This window comes from Vulpes vulpes, chromosome 11, assembly GCF_048418805.1.
Source record: "Vulpes vulpes isolate BD-2025 chromosome 11, VulVul3, whole genome shotgun sequence".
NCBI classification, from domain to species: domain Eukaryota; kingdom Metazoa; phylum Chordata; class Mammalia; order Carnivora; family Canidae; genus Vulpes; species Vulpes vulpes.
In genome coordinates, this window is record NC_132790.1 from 66,574,978 (window position 1) to 66,588,687 (window position 13,710).

At 40.0% G+C, this 13,710-nt stretch overlaps 2 protein-coding genes across 4 annotated transcripts in view; one reads left to right on the forward strand and one right to left on the reverse strand.

The window, feature by feature from the left end:
• ZCWPW2 (zinc finger CW-type and PWWP domain containing 2) overlaps positions 1 to 764 on the reverse strand; it is a 127,026-nt gene extending 126,262 nt beyond the window's left edge. For both annotated transcript variants that reach the window (XR_011995245.1, XM_026006370.2), the window contains exon 1: positions 635 to 764. The gene's annotated coding sequence lies outside the window, so the exon portion shown is untranslated. The remainder of the gene's footprint in view (positions 1 to 634) is intronic.
• The window catches only part of AZI2 (5-azacytidine induced 2), a 35,794-nt gene continuing 22,768 nt past the window's right edge, over positions 685 to 13,710 (forward strand). Inside the window, exon 1 of one of the 2 annotated variants that reach the window (XM_026006371.2) lies at positions 685 to 1,323. The gene's annotated coding sequence lies outside the window, so the exon portion shown is untranslated. Of the gene's footprint in view, positions 1,793 to 13,710 lie in introns of both variants that reach the window. The other variant, XM_026006372.2, reaches the window with a different exon arrangement.

Here is a 13,710-nt window from a genome sequence, read left to right on the forward strand (position 1 = left end):
TATTTAAGCCTCCAGGTGACAAAATAACTACGTGAGGGGGCGGCGAGGGGCGTCACCGTTGCTAATTGGTGGTTAATGAAGAGAAACGGTCTCCGACTGCCATTTTCTGGTTTATTTATTCCTCTTTAACCAGAAGTAGCCCCAGAGCTCGAGGGGTTCTACCGGGCTGCGCCCAGCAAAGGCAGTAAGGAGTTCGCTCGGGGACGCCGCGGCTGAGCCTTCAGCTAGGAATAACCTGAGGCGGCAGCAACGCTGTGGCAGCCGCGTACCATCCCCACCTCCCAGAGCTTTGCCCTAACTCAACGGATTAGATTTTTTTTTTTTTTTTTAAGAGCACTGGGCTGAGGAACTATGGGACCTTGAGGAAGTAATTGGCCGAGCCTGCGCTTCCAACGCCGGCACGCAGCTCCGCGGAGGCGCCCAGGAGACGGACGTGGGGGTCCAACCCCTGCCTTCCGCCGCCCCAGCCGCGGGCCTCAGGGAGGCCGCAGAGACAGAAACACGGAAGGGCGCTACTGCGCGGACCCAACACGCACGACACACGCTCGGGGACCCCCAAGCGGACGCCGAGCGCAAAGGACTCGCTGGAGGAAGGCCGAAAACTAACCCCCACAGCGGCGGGTAAAATGCTTACCCGAGTCCAGCTCCGCCTCCGCCTCCGCCTCCGGGCGTCGCCGTGCCACCGCCCCGCCCCGCCGCGGAGGCTCACGGGACACGTAGTACGCCGCGCCCCCCTTCTCCTCCCCGCCACCCCCCACCCCCCCTTTCCCTCAAAGCCCCGGCTTCGGGAACGCCCTCTCGGCTCCCTTCGGCCCGACTTCCGGTCTGCTCGCGCGGTCTCGGCTCCCAGCCGAAGGACGGAGGGAGCCCCACTTCCGGCCGTTCGCCGCTCCTCCGCCCTTGCGGCGCCCCTCGACCACGCTTCCCCTCCGCGGAACGCGACGCGGCTGTCAGCCGGGGCGGAAGCTGAGGGGGCGGGCGCCGGAGCGCCCGGGTGGCGCGCGCGTGTTGCTGGGTAACGGGCTTTCTTTGGTAGCGGCTCGGCCTCTCCTGCTTTGGGTTGTGCCTCCTTCCAGAACCTCCCGAGCCCCAGCGGACGGGCCGGGCTGCGCCCGTTGCGGCGCAGCCAAGGCTTAAGAAATGGGAATTCCTCCGCGGCGTTCCCGGAGCGTCTGCCTTCTCTGGGGAAGCGGCGGTGTCTTCGAGGAAACCGGAAGCCCGTGGTGACCCCTGGCGACCCGGTTTGTTTTCGGTCGGTTTCCAAACACTGGGGAATCGAAACTCGGCGGCCCTGGGGGCGGCCCTACGTAGCCTGTCTTCGGGGTGAGTGACTCGCTTCTGCCGGGCTAGGGGTGCGGGCGGTGCCAGGACCAACCCCTGCTGCCGTTGCTGTTTCGGGAAGACACGTCATTTTCTTCGCAAGCCCGGGTCCCCTCCTTTGCGTAGGGCGCAGCCCACCCCTGGGCGTCCCTTACTCCTGTCACCTTGGCACGCCAGCTGTTCCAGGCCCTCCCTACTCGATCTTCCACGCTGTTTCTCCCTATCGGTTATTGTCTTCCCGTACTCTGAATTACTGCGGCGCCTTTACTTGTGTTTCATTCATTGAAATTGCATTTATATCGGAAACGAAAGAGGGACGTGCGGCTAGGACGGTCCTGCCTGGGGCAGCGCACATCAGCCTCTTGTCTGTTGTCGAGGCTAACAGTAGGTATTCGTCGTTTCTGCAGTGTGTAACCTGTATATTCGGCATGATTTTCGATCATTTGTTGAGTGACTACTACATACGTGCACGGTAGGTGAACTCTCGTCCCTGTAGATAAGGAACTCACATACTCGAAAGTGAAATAAAATATTCACTAAAACTGTAATAGAAGTTGAAATATAAACTGCTCCAGCCTGTGTTGTTGGAGATACGCCAAGATGATGGAAGACAGTGAAGTACTAGGGTTGGAATTGGTCCGTGCCTCTTAAACATGGGAGCCTTTTCCCCCCTACTATGGGATTTTTAGATAGGATATTGCTCAAGATCTCAACGCATTTAAGTGCTGATTCTCTAAACTTGCCATATCTAGTTTCCCAACCTGTTGTGATCACTCTCCACTTCAACTGTAAATTAGGAATGGTACAAAACTCACAAGGTCATTAGGAAATTTTAATGTTTATAATAGAACGGGAAGGTGTAATGGGAAATGCACTGGATTAAGTCAGAACATTAACTCAAGATCAAATTTTTCAGTTTACCCACTTGACACTGGGTGGGAGACTAAATCTCTCCTTCATATCTCCAAGGCACTAAAGCATGCTGGCTCTGGAGTCAGCTGGCTGGTTTACAGTTTTACAGTCCTGGCTTTCTCACTTTTGAACCTTTGCCTGTCTTTCAATCCACCTGTGGTAACAGGAAATTCTTGCCCACACCAGAGGTCTTAGAATTAACGAATTGTTATGAAAAACAAATAGGTAGTTCCCCTAAAAGCTGCTTGACCTATCATAAACACTCGGTAAATATTAATTACCTATAGTGAGCTTTTTACGAGTATTAAATGAAATGTGATGACGTTTTTCATAATCCACGAATAGAACCAATGTAATTTATTTTTTCTTTCTTGTATTTACATTCTGGATTAAGGTAGTTTTCTTATCTCTATTAGAGAGTAATTACTGCTAATAATAGTAACATTTAGTGTATGTAAGTGCTCCATTCCATCCAGATAGGTTACTTTATGAAAATGTTGAAAAAAGTGCTCTTCATACATATTCTAACCCTGAAAAAATTTTATGATTCCCTAGCCGTAACACTCATTTTGGACTACTGCAGTTTAGTGACATAACTCAGAGTTACAGAAATGAGAATGGAGTTTTTCATATTGTATATCAGATACTGAGTACATTTTGGACATTCACTGAATTACACAGGGCATTTGAGTTCTGAAGTACATAGATGGAGTAACAGAATCTTGAAAAAGTAACTAGATTGTTCTTTTTTTTTATAAACTAGTTAGGCCATTCCTGCCTGTAATTATTTAATTAAAAATAGGGAGCAAAGGAGCATCTGGGTGGCTCAGTTAGTTAAGCTTTGGACTCTAGGCTCAGGTCATAATCAAGGTTGTGAGATTGAGCCCGGTGTAGGGCTCCAAGCTCAGCGGGAGTCTGCTTGAGATTCTCTGTCCCCCATCTCCCTCCCCTCCTTCCCTGTCACATGTGCACTTGGGTGCTCTTTCTCTCTAAAAATAAACAGATAAAATATTTTAAAAGTGGGGGTGGGGGGTGCCTGGGTGGCTCAGTCAGTTGAGCTAGACTTGTTTTCAGCTCAGGTCATGAGCTCAGGGCTCTGAGATTAAGCCCTGAGTTGGACTCCATGCTCAGTGAGGAGTCTGCTTGGGATTCTCTCCCTCTACCCCTACCCCTTCACCTAAAATAAATATAGTCTTTAAAAAAAAGAAGAAGAAGAAGGAGAGAGAGAAAGAGAGAGAGAGAGAGAGAGAAGGAAGTGTTGGTCTGTTTGCCTCCATTAATACTTAATCCTTGCCCCACAGGATCTTGACTGATCTTGTGAAATAGATTAGGGATATTCTAGCTTTTCAGAGGTAGAACGATGATGAAAATAAGAGGTTTAGTTCAGGATGCAATGTAGAATAGAGGAAAGAGCCTACTAAATAGTCCTTAATTCCAACCCTAGAATTCCTTCTAAGTTGCCATTCTATATTTGCATTCAATTTTACCTTTACAATTTAGGAGGGTGGCATCTTAGTGATGTAGTTCAACCCTGTCATTTTGTTGGGAAAATTTAGATCTGGAGAGGTAAACCATGCAGTAATCAAGGTGGCAGATTATAGACTAGAATCTGGGTTTTTGAATCTCTGGTCAGATTCTTATTGGAGAAAATCTGAATCCATGTTGTGTTGCCTCTCAGAATGTTGTATTAAGAGCACAAATTTAGACGATAACTTACCTGGGTTCACATCTCAGTTTTGCCACTGATTACTTATATAGCTGTAGGTAAGGTACTTCATTTTCTTCTGAGGCTTTGTTTATAAGTTAGTATAATAGTAACTACCTGAGAAGCTGGAAATTGCATTTGGTAGCACTAGTGCCTGGTACATGGTAAGTGGTGAATGAATATGGCAAATATTATGATGATGAAATATGACAGGGTAATCATATTTTTTTCCTGGGGAAAAGAAAGACCTGTCTGGTGTCAGAACATATTTCTGTGTTTTCTAGTATCTCACAAGCCTATAGCATGTCTCGAGTCAGGGTCCTCTTAATGTTGATTGTAGTAAAGATTGAAGTTTAAGATTTTCTAAAATAATTCTTGCAGTGTTTGAATCTTCCTTTTCTTTGTCTCTCCCTTAGAAAACTACTCTTGCTCCCTTCTACCCATCTTACCTGGCAAATTGTGCCCTTTCTCCATTATCATTGCAATATTGTGACTTATAAGAAATGTATATTTCATTGAGATAATGTATTTCTCATATATACTTGGCTTTCATCCACAGTTCTTGGCCCTAAGCTCCCAAAGCCCTTGGAATTTCCTGAGGGTAAGAGCTATAGAATCATCTTTCGTCATAATATTTGGTCTCTTCACCTCTTGTTTTGTTTTGTTTTGTTTTTTTCTCTCTCTCTTCACCTCTTTTACTGAAATTGTTTCAGAGCCATGAAGGTGAAATGCATGTCTTCTTTATTTATAACAAGCACTTTTCTACCAAGACTGGATTTGTATTAATGAGGTGACTTTTGGACAGCAACTAAGGATGGAAGCTGATTGCCAAGGAAACCAGTCCTATAATTAGAGGGTTGAAGTTTTCAGTCCCACCAATGTTGGGAGAGGGAGCTGGAATTTTAATCAATTGCCAGTGATTTAATCATTTCTATGTAAGGAAGCCTCTGTTAAAACCCAAGAAGAGGAGGGTTCAGAGAGCTTCCAGAACATTTTCACATGCTATTATGCCAGCCCCAAATGCCAGAAGGACAGAAGCTGCTTTGTTCAGGACCTCATCCCATGTTTCTGTATGGTCAGAAGCACAGGTAACAACCTAGGCTTACAGTTAGCATCCAAAATAGAGGGCAGTTTTGTGGGAGCAGGCCCTTTATTTGTGGAATATGTTGCTCTCTTTGGGTAGATAATATCAGATTGGAATTGAATTTAGGCTACCCAGCTGATGTCCAGTGCATTGCTTGTTGATAATGTGGAAACAACTCCCCTTCACATTGGAATTGGCTGACCAGAACACCTTTTAATCATTCTTGGGAATTTCATTGTTCTTACCAATAAACGTCAACATCTTTCACCTTAGCCCCCCTTTTTGTTTTTGTTTTCCTTTTTAAGAGAAAGAGTGCACATGCAAGCATTTTGGGGGTGGGGGGTGGGAGGGGGAGTGGGAGAAGGAGAGAATCTTAAGCAAGCTCCACACCCAGCATGGAGACCAACTCAGGGCTCACTCTCAGGATCCTGATGACCTGAACCAAAATCCAAGAGTCAGATGCTCAACTGACTGAGCCACCCAAGTGCCCATCACCTTAAGCCTTTTTACTCTTTTAATTTATACTTTCTTTATGTAAACCTCTAAGAAGAAACAGTTGAAGTCCAAATATATGAAATATTTGCGTAATTATATAGATATATTTCCTATAGGTAAATATCTGATTCTCCTATACTATTTTGAAGAAAGAGAGATGAACATGAAGTTGTTTTCTATATTATTAAATCTTTTTTTTTTTTTTTTTAAGATTTTATTTATTTATTCATGATAGACATAGAGAGAGAGAAGCAGAGACACAGGCAGAGGGAGAAGCAGGCTCCATGCACCGGGAGCCTGATGTGGGATTCGATCCCGGGTCTCCAGGATCGCACCCTGGGCCAAAGGCAGGCGCCAAACCACTGCGCCACCCAGGGATCCCTGTTTTCTATATTATTAAGAACAAAATCTCCACGCACAAATTAGGTGATGTTTACCAATTGATAATACAGAACTAACTATGCCCACAAATGTTTAAGAATAGTAGTTACAATTGGAATTCTGTAGATCACATAGTAGCCACTTTAGAGTAGTAGCTTTCAAATTGGATAGGAACTTGAAAATCACATGGGAGGATTATTGCAAGTTCAGCTTGACACTCACCCTAGATTTATTAGATGCATTGCATAGTTCTGTAGTGCTAACAATCAGTATTTCTTTGTTTTCCATTATCATTTTATTTATTTATTGAAATGTAGTTAACACAAAATGTTACATTAGTTTAGGTGTATAACATAGTGATTTAACAACTGTATACATTATGCTGCAGGTATACTTACCATCTGTCACCATACAATGCTGTTAGAGTAGCATTGACTATATTCCCTATGCTGTACCTTTCATCCTGTGACTTATTTTGTGTGTTTTTGTTTTTGTTTTGTTTCTTTTTTTTTTTTTTTTTTTTTTTTTTTTTTGACTTACTCATTTTGTAACTGGAAGCCTGTACCTCCCACTCCACTTCATCCATTTGGTCCTCCCTCATCCCTTCCCCTCTGGAAACCATCAATTCTGTGTATTTCTCTGGGTCTGTTTCTGCTTTTGTTTTTTGTTGTTGTTGTTGTTGTTGTTTCGTTTTGTTTTGTTTTGTTAGATTCCACATTTGAGAAAAATCATATAGAATTTGTCTTTGTATGACTTAACTTCATTTAGCATGATGTCCTTTAGGTCTAGCTGTGTTGTCACAAATGGCAAAGTCTCATTCTTATTTATGACTAAGTAATATTCCATTGTGTGTGTACCATATCTTCTTTATCCATTTATCCATCAGTGGACTCTTAAGTTGCTTCCATATCTTGCCTGTTGTAAATAATAGTACAGTAAACATAGGGATGCATGTATCTTTTCAAATAGTGTTTCTTTTTTTTTTTTTTTTGAGTTAATGATCGTATGGTTTTTCTATTTTTAATTTTTTGAGGAACCTCCATACTGTTTTCAAAGTGGCTACACCAGTTTGCATTTACAGCAGCATTGCGCTTGGGTCTCTTTTTTCTACATCCTGGCCAACACTTATTATTTTTTGTCTTTTTGTTAATGGCTCTTCTGACAGTTGTAAGGTGATACCTCATTGTGGTTTTGATTTGCATTTCCCTGATGATTAGTGATGTTGAGCATCTTTGAATGTGTCTGTTGGCCATCCATTTGTCTTGTTTGGACAGATGTCTATTTGGGTCCTCTGCCCAATTTTTAATCATATTATTTGGGATTTTTTGGTGTTGAATTATATAAATTCTTTATTTATTTTTAATATTAACCCCTTAACATGCCATTCGTAAATCTATGCTCCCATTGAGTGAGTTGCCTTTCTATTTTGTGGATGGTTTCCTTTGCTATGCAAACTTTTTCTTTTGGTGTAGCCTCAGTAATTTATTTTTGCTCTTGTTTCCCTTTCCTGAGGAGACATATCTAGAAAAGTGTTGCAAATGCCAATGACAAAGAGATTACTGCCTATGTTGTCTTGTAGTTTTATGGTTTCAGGCTTCACATTTTGGTCTTTAATCCATTTTGAGTATATTTTTGTGTATGGTGTAAGAAAGTGGTCCAGGTTTATTCTTTTGCAATAGCTGTGTAGTTTTCCCAGCACCATTTATTTGAAGAGACTGTCTTTTCCCTATTGTATATTCTTAATTGACCATATAAGTGTGGGTTTATTTCTGGGTTCTTTATTCTGTGTCTTTTTTTTTGGTCGGGTCTCATACTGTTTTGATTACTGAGCTTTGTATTATATCTTGAAATCTGAGATTGTGATATCTCCAGCTTTGTTGTTCTTTCTCAAGATTGCTTTGGGTATTCAGGGTCTTTTGTGGTTCCATACAAATTTTAGTATAATTTGTCTAGTTCTCTGAAAAGTCTCTTGGTATTATGATAGGGATTGCTTTAAATCTGTAGATGGCTTTGGGTAGTATGAACATTTGAACAGGTTGTTCTACTAATCCATGAGCATGGAGTATCTTTCCATTTGTTTGTGTCATCTTCAACTTTTTTTCATCAGTGTTTTATAGTTTTCAGAATAAGATATTTCACTTCCTTGGTTAAATTTATTCCTAGGTATTTTATTACTTTTGGTGTAGTTGTAAATGGGATTATTTCCCTAATTTCTTTCTGCTACTTTATTATTAGTGTACAGAAATGCAACAGATTTCTATATATTGATTGTGTGTCCTGCAACCTTACTGAATTAATTTATCGGTTTTAGTAGTTTATGGTGGAATTTTTCAGTATCTGTATAGAATTATGTATAGAAATGTATAGACAGTATCATGTATAAAAAAGAACAGACTTTTGTGCATTGATTTTGTATCCTGCAAATTTACTGAATTCATTTATCAGTTCTAGTAGTGTTTATTAAAGTATTTAGGTATCATGTCATCTGCGAGTAGTAATAGTTTTGCTTCTTTCTTAGAAATTTGAATGTCTTTTTCTTGTTTGATTGCTGTAGCTGCCATTTCCAGTACTATGTTGAATAAAAGTGGTGACAGTGGACATCCTTGTCTTATTCCTGACCTTAGGGGAAAAGCCCTCAGTGTTTCATTCTTTAATATGACGGTGGTTATGAGGTTTTCATATATGACCTTTAAAATGTTGCAGCATGTGCCTTCTATTCCTACTTTGTTGAAGGTTCTTATCAAGAATGGATATTGAATTTTGTGCCTCTGTCACATTGGCAAGAAGTCTTGAGCTGTCGTGAGCACTGACCAGGGGTAGCCCAGTGTGCGCTTAAGTACTTGAAGCCCACTGAGGCAGTAGGCCAGCTAGGGTACCTGGATTCTGCTCCTGTCTACATTATCAAGGTGGAAGAGGAATGTAGACTGTGGCACTTACCAATCTCCCAACCCAGAGAGTTCCAGCAGCTTTGGCTGGTTCTTTTATTTCCTATAGCCCTTACAAGGTCATGACTTTTTTTTTTTTTCTTTGTGCAAGAGGGCAGACAAATCTCACCATCTCCTGTAGTATCCCTCCACACTGCACTTTGCAGTGGCCACGGTGGGGCTTCCCTTTGTGGGGCTTCCCTTTGTTAAGGTGTGTCTCTCTTGCCATTCTCTGTGTGGTGTATCTTTTGTTATTCAGTCAGGCTTCAGTTCTTCCGGAGTGATTGCTCTAAAAATAGGTATAGATTTGGTTTGTTCCTAGAAGAGTTGAGTTCAGGATCTTCTATATTATCGTCTTGGGCCAGAACCAGCAATCAGTATTTTGAAGAGAGCGCCAAGTGATTCTGAGGCAGTGGTCGACATTTCACTGTGTCAAACACTGCTCTGGGTCATCTCCAGTTTCTTAGAGTGTGTGTTTGTGTGTGTGTGTGTGTGGCATTTTGATGTGGAATATATTTATTACTGATTTTTATGATCAAGACAGGTCCACTTAATCTTGTCTTTGGGTAATATTTTGACACTTGTTGAGTTTATAAGTTAAGGCTCTCAATTCCTGCTAGATTTTTAAAAATATTATCTAGTCTTTTGTTGATTCTAATCTTAATAATATTCTGCTTATGACACTTTTTAAAGATTAAGCACATGCTTGTTATTTGAAGGTAGTTTTAAGTTACGGTAAATAAGGTTAGATGAGTATAGGATAAGTTTTCCCAAATGTTAGATGTTAAAAATACTGAATCATACTTTACTGTGAGGCAGACTACTGCGGCTCCCTTTACAAGAAACAAGGTTGAGAAAGGATGCTTACATAAGCAATTAAAACATAACCTACTTTGTTACTTTGCTAGCAGTTTTCCTTTCAGTATAATAATTTATATAATGGGATAACTGCCTTGTTGTTTTTTTGTACCTTTCTAAGATACAATTTTCTTTGGCCCTACATCTTTTAATTTCTTTAAGTCCAGTTTATACAGAGTAACATAAGCCTTAATACTTCTGATGCTTACATGATTTCACATTTATTTTGGCCAAAATAAGAATCAAATTTTCCTTTTTCATTTTATGGCAAATTTAACTTTCAGTTATTTTAAAACATTAAAATTGTATACATATCTGTGATGCTAGATTTAATCTTGGGAGTATTTTAAGATTTCATTTTTAAGTAGTTTCTACACCTGGTGTGGGGCTCAAACCTACAGCCCCAAGATCAAGAGTCTCATGGTCTACCAACCAAGTCATCCATGCACCTCTTGGGTGTGTTTTAATGTATGACTATTTCATTTACAATTTTAAGGACAGATAAGCAGTCTTCATGCTGCTTTCCAATGCATTCCAAGTCATGTTTATAGCATAATAACTAAATATATAGAATAATAGTATAAAACTTGGAAGAAGCTTTTATATCCAAATAATATTTTCTCATATTTGGAGAGAACACCATATGTAGCTTTTAAAAAATTTTATTTATTCATGAGAGACACAGGCAGAAGGAGAAGCAGGCTCCCCACAGGTAGCCCAGTGTGGGACTCCATCCCGGGACCAGGATCATGCCCTGAGCCAAAGGGAATGATCAACCCCCTGAGCCACCCAGGTGTCCCCATATGCAACTTTTTAGTGATTTAAAAATAAATCACTTTTACTTTCGGCAATAGATTTAAATATATAAAATAATGCAGTCTCACTATTCATTTTGTCCTAAAAAAGACCAGTTATACTGTGTATGTGATATTGTTACATCAGTATACCTCCTTCCATCTAAGGTAAATAAAAACCTTTTAAGGGGTTCATCGAAAGTTTTGTGGTTCTTTTTGTTTTGTTTGTTTTAGAGAGAGATTATGCACATGTGTGCACACATGAGGGAGGGAGGGTCAGAGAGAGGGGGAGAAAAGTAGATTTCCTGCTGAGCTAGGGGAGTGGGAGTGGGATGGGAGGGATAGGTTGATGGTGGTGGGGTGGGCAGCTATCTCAGGAATCTGAGATCAGGACCTGAGCTGAAATCAGGAGTTAGTGGCTTTAACTGAGCTATCCAGGCGCGCACCCTCCCCCCCTCCCCAGTTTTATAGTTCTTGATGAATTTAAGTATGTGAAGGATATGTTGGGAGGGAAAAATATTAATAGTTCAGGCTCTGAAATCCAAGTGCTTGTGCTATATACTAATCATCTGATCTTGGCTAAACTTTATAACCATCCCAGGCCCCAGTTTTCTCATCTGTGAAATGATTATAGTATGATTTTCTACCTCATATGGTAATCATAAGAATTGAAGGGGATAAGATTTTAAAAATACTTACCACAATAAACTAAGTAATTCATTTGGTTATAGGTATATTTTACAAATGTTGTATAAGCTTCACATTCTTGTATCATGTCTGGTCTCTTGAATTAACATAGAATAAGGACCAAATTCTATAGTCTCTCTATTATAAAAGAGCACCTCAGTTTGTTTCTGTTATTTATTTTTTATTTCACATTCTGCTGTTTTCCCTTTTCATACCTTCTTCCCATTCTCTTTCAGGCCTTTGAACTTGTTTCCCCGATGGAAGTTATAAGTACAATGAAAGTAACCATTCTTTTCACCTAAGAGTGTGGGACTAAGAGCCTTTTGCTTTTTTATACCTTCTTTTAAAACCACTCCTCCTCCCCAACTCTCAATTCCCATAGCATTTTCTCTTGTTTCAAATATATTACTTATCTTTATGGTATTATAATTATTTTACTGCACAGCTGTCTTCCACTGGGTTTTCCTCCCTGAGTAAATGATTATTTCATGATAAAAATGAATAGGAAATCATGTAGCTGAACTAGTTAGAACTTTGTGTAAAGTTCTAAACCTCCGTGCCCTGATCCTTAAAGTACACAATCTATGGGACATCTCATTTGTTGTGTAGAGCAGTTTATGCTTATTTCTTGGTTTTTTTTTTTTTTTTGTATGTGTCTTTAGAAAAAAAAAAGTCCCAGTTGGATAAATCCTGCCCATTTGGTTGGATATTAAGATATGAGAAATCATATGTCTAAAATGGACACAGTTTTATCTCTCCCTAAACTACACTGCATCCTACCCCTTAACTAACCAACTATTCTATTTGTCAAACTTTTAAGGTATAATGTGTATGAGAAAGTCTTATATGAAGATATATATGCATATTTACAGTTTGCAGTGTGAGAATCTACTTTCCTTTTGGAAAGGAAATAACATTTCAGCTGTCAGCAGTGTGATTGGTATGATTTATGTTTGCTGTTATTTTGGAATAGATTTGAATTCACAGAGGGAGAAATAAACCCCTTTAAAGGAGGAAAACTTTTTCTCCATCACTAGAACAAAGCACAGCTTCCACCAGAAGGAGCAGGAATTAATTATGGTTTTGAGGATCTGCCACCTTTTTGGGAATATGTAGGTAGCATAGTCCTTTCTTATTTTTGGACTTTCTTTTTTTTTTTTTTTTTTTTTTTTTAATTTTTTATTTATCTATTATAGTCACAGAGAGAGAGAGAGAGAGGCAGAGACACAGGCGGAGGGAGAAGCAGGCTCCATGCACTGGGAGCCCGACGTGGGATTCGATCCCGGGTCTCCAGGATCGCGCCCTGGGCCAAAGGCAGGCGCCAAACCGCTGCGCCACCCAGGGATCCCATTTTTGGACTTTCTTAATAGGGTGGGATAGATTCTAACTTAGTAGGAGTTGTCCTATATGGTTAGAAATTTTTAGGTTGGTGTTGGTAAAGATTGAATAATAGGCTTCAACTACTCACATTGTAGTATATAGATTCATTTTTGCCTACCCTTCCTGTAATTCTAGATATAAACAAATTGCTGCATATACCAAATTCTGACATTAGTTGGGAACAATTGGAAGCTTTCTATTATAAAAATCAGTAAAACAAAAGATACAGTGATAGATCAGAACCATGAAAAACATTCACTTTTCCTTAATATTCATGTTGTCTGAAATAAAGCAACATGGTCTTCACAGTAGTTGATTAGGTACAAGGAGGGAGGTCAGAAGTTTTGGAGAAAAGTAGGCATAATAAAACATGGATTTTGTGGCTTAATCACCTATGTTTACATCTCATTGCTTACTGTTTTACTTGGGAAAATAACTTAAATTCCTTCTACCTCAATTTCCTCATCTGTAAAATTCTTTGAACAGTGACTGACACAGCAATCAAATGTTATGTCAAACAAAGAAGAGTAAATAAAAATGTTTTTCATTAATTACTAACCTAAGATAAATGAAACTCCATTGATAGTCTGTATTTAGAATGCTATATTTGGAGTTTTATTTCAAACTAAAAAGTATTTAAAAGGACTTTTTGAGGTTCTCTTATGACCTGCAGTCCCTCTTATCTGTTTTTCCCTTGAGGTCCTAAAAGGTTTCAGGTACGATTTCTCCTTCCACAGTGTTTTTCAGGAACATAACTCTCAGATGGGGAAGTAATGTTGAACCTAACAGCAAAAGTAGATGTATTTACAGAACAAGTAAATTCACTAACTACTGAAGTAACTAGCTTCTCTTAGGTTTTCGAGTTAGAGTGTGATTTGAATCCTACATCCACTCTTCATTTAATAACCAATATCTATTGGGCATCTTCCACACAATGACAAGTTGGGAACACAGTGATGAGCAAAATAGACATAACCTGTACCCTCACAGAGCTAACTAACATCTACTGGCTTTAACTTGGGCAAATTACTTTCCCTCTTTGATCCTATAAAGTGTAGATGATACCTCATAGAATTGTTTGGATGAATTTAAATGAGATAATATTAAAAGAATGTACATGGTACCTGGGACATGTTGAGTACTGAAACGTTAATTCCTTTGTCTTCTATT